Here is a 3,374-nt window from a genome sequence, read left to right as displayed (position 1 = left end):
GAGACACGGATGGAGCTAGAGACTGTCATACAGAGTGAAGTGAGTCAGAAAGGGAAAAACAAATATCGTTTATTAACGCGTATATGCAGAATCTAGAAAAATGGTACAGTTCAACCAGTTTGCAAGGCAGAAATAGAGACACAGATGTAGAGAACAAACATATGCACACCAAGAGGGGAAAGTGGAGGGGGGGGGGGGGTTGGGGTGGGATGAACTGGGAGATTGGGATTGCTATATATACATCACTAATAAGAAAAGAAATATCAAATTGTACAATTTAAATACATGCAGTTTATTGTACGCCAATTATATCTCAATAAAAGTCCTTAAAAAAAGAATTAAAAAGCCTCTCTTTCCACTGTGTTTAAAGAAAGGAAATATAAGTTTGAATTTTCCTCTAGAAAATAGGTAGAAAATAGACCCCAAATGACCAATTAGAAATTTCTAGAAAGAAAAAACACATATTAACTACAGTAAAAAAAAATGTAATGGATGTGCTTATCAGCCAATTCTAGCCACCTGAAGAAAAAATAAATGAACCAAAATTAAGTTAGAATAAATTATTCAGAATGCAGCAATAAGATAAAAACATAAAAATTTGAAAGAAACATTAAAAAGCATGGGGCTAGAATGACAAGGTCTAATACACATTTAGCAGAATTCCAGGAGAAAGGAAAGAGGGTGGACAGAGGCAATATTTTAAAAAATCATGATCATGGCTAAGAATTTTCCAGAACTGATGAATGACAACAATCCACAGATTCAAACAGAATAAAATAAAAAGAAATCACAATCTAGGTACATCATAGTGAAAATGCAGAACACTAAAAATAGAGTCTTAAAGGAAGCCAGATGTAAAAGATCACCTTAAAGATCAGCTGTTATACTTATGACTTATTTTTCAACAGTAACAATGGAAGCAGAAGATAGTAGAGTATCTTTAAATGTTCTCAAAGGAAATAATTGCCAACCCAGGATTCCATGTACCAAGAAAAAACAGTTTTGAGACTAAAGACAAGTTCTGAAGGCTGTACTTCAGGCAAAAGGATAGCAATCTCAAATAGAAGATTTGAGATACAATAAGGAATAAGGAACAAAAAAGGTGGATATAATAGGTAAATCTAAATGTGAACAATAGCAATAAAGAGAAACATGACATCTTATGAAATTTGAAAAATTACAACATAATCTTGCATCCCCGCGTGTGTGCGCCTTATCTCAGCTGGTCCACCCGAGACCCCCTGAGTGCCCACCCTAGTCCCCCGCGTGGACCTATTTCTGTTCCAACAAGATGAAAGAAACTATCCTGAACCAGGAGAAACTCCTCAAACTGCAGGCACAAGTGTGCATTGGTGGGAAAGGAACTGCTCGCAGAAAGAGGAAGGTGGTTCATAGAACAGCCACAGCAGACGACAAAAAACTACAGTTCTCTTTAAAGAAGTTAGGGGTAAATAAGATCTCTGGTATCGAAGAGGTGATCCACGTCAACAACCTTAAAGTTCAGGCATCTCTGGCAGCAAACACTTTCACCGTTACAGGCCATGCTGAGACAAAGCGGCTGACAGAAACGCTACCCAGCATCTTAAACCCACTTGGCGCAGACAGTCTGACCAGTTTAAGGAGGTTGGCTGAAGCTCTGCCCAAACAATCTGTGGATGAAAAGCACCGCTTGCTACTGGAGAGGATGATACTGATGAAGTTCCAGATCTTGTGGAGAATTTTGATGAGGCTTCCAAGAATGAAGCAAACTGAACTGAGTCAACTTCTGAAGAAGATAAATTTTGAAGAAGTTATGGGAACTGCTATTTTATGACTGCTTTTTAAAATTTTGTTTATGGATCTGATAAAATCTAGATCTCTAATATTTTTAAGCCCAAGCCCCTGGACAGTGCAGCTCTTTCCAGTTTTTGCTTATATACAATTCATTCTTTGCAGCTAATTAAGCTGAAGAAGCCTGAGAATAAAGTTTGAAACAAAGGTTAATAAAGTTCTTTGCTTAGGAAAAAAAAACTACAACATAGAATTTTAAAATTCAACAGCATGTAAGTGGAGATGATCTCAGAAAATGAAGTTAATGTGTCTTAAGAAATCTGTATTGTGCTGGAGGAGAATAAAGGTATTGATTACACTTTGATAAGTTAGGTATAAATTTTTCAATTTCTAGTGTCATCATTAAGAGAAGAGAAGCTTAATGTATAAATTCCAAACTAGAAAGAAGTTTAAATAATATTAAATTTTTTAAGAAGTCAAAAACAAGGCAAGAATGGAGAGAGAAAGAAACAGAAACGTGAGACAAGTAGAAATCACAGATAAAATGACAGATTTAGGCCCAAATATGTCAGGAATTGCCAGACATAGACATAACCCTCTAGAAAAAAAGATAGATTCAGGCGGGATAAAATAACACATTATAACTATACGATGTTTACAAGAAACATGTCTAAAACAATAAGATTCAAATAAGAGAATGGAAAAAGATATACCCTGCAAATACTAAACTCCTTCCTAAACAGCTAGTGTAGCTGTTGCTATGTTAATACCAAATAAAATGCAAAGACAGAAAATATTACTACAGATAAAAAAAGATCATTTCATAATGAAAAAGGTGCAGTTGCCCAGGACAATATAAACATTTTTAATTTTTATAACCCTAATAATATAGTTCCAAATTTTTAAAGCAAAAATTTGCCAAACAATAGGCACACACAAAAATATACAGAAGACGAATAAAATTAAGAAAATTGACATAAAGGATTAATGTAAAGCACACACATTATTTCCAAGCACATATGAAACATTATTCTAAAATTCAGCTATAAAGCAAGTCTCAACAAATCTAATGTGGTTAAAATTATATAGAGAATTATTTTAATTAATAGACTTTATTTTTTTGAGTCATCTTAGGTTTACAGAAAAATTGAGTGGAAAGTAGAGAATTCCCATAAACTCCCTCAACCTCCTCTCTCACCACCCAGTTTCTGCTATTATTAACTTTTTTTTTTAACATGTCCATCACTTCACAGTTGTCATTTTTTGTATGTGTGGTGAGAAATGTAATATCTACCCTCTTAACAACTTTGAAGAATACAATACAGCATTTTGACCTATAATCACCATGCTGTATATTAGATCTCCAGAATATATTCATCTTATAACTAAAAGTTTGTACCCTTTCACTAACATCTCCCCACTTCCCCCACCCCTCAGCCCCTGGTAGCCAACAATCCTTCTGTTTGTTGAGTTCAACTTCTATAGAGTGCATAGGTACGTAAGATCATACAGTATTTGTCTTTCTCTGACTTATTTCACTTATTTAATACCCTCAAGTTTCATTCATGTTGTTGCAAATGGCACAATTTCCTACTTTCTTACTG

The 3,374-nt window shown here is 34.6% G+C and overlaps 1 pseudogene; it reads left to right on the top strand.

The window, feature by feature from the left end:
• Nucleotides 1-1,291: 1,291 nt before the first annotated feature.
• Nucleotides 1,292-1,752, top strand: LOC130845350 (transcription factor BTF3-like; annotated as a pseudogene).
• Nucleotides 1,753-3,374: the final 1,622 nt, after the last annotated feature.

The sequence above is a fragment of the Hippopotamus amphibius genome, chromosome 2 (genome assembly GCF_030028045.1).
Source record: "Hippopotamus amphibius kiboko isolate mHipAmp2 chromosome 2, mHipAmp2.hap2, whole genome shotgun sequence".
In the NCBI taxonomy this organism is placed as follows: Eukaryota; Metazoa; Chordata; class Mammalia; order Artiodactyla; family Hippopotamidae; genus Hippopotamus; species Hippopotamus amphibius.
The sequence above is the reverse complement of the archived record's forward strand: the minus strand, read 5'-3'. Positions and strand labels throughout refer to the sequence as shown.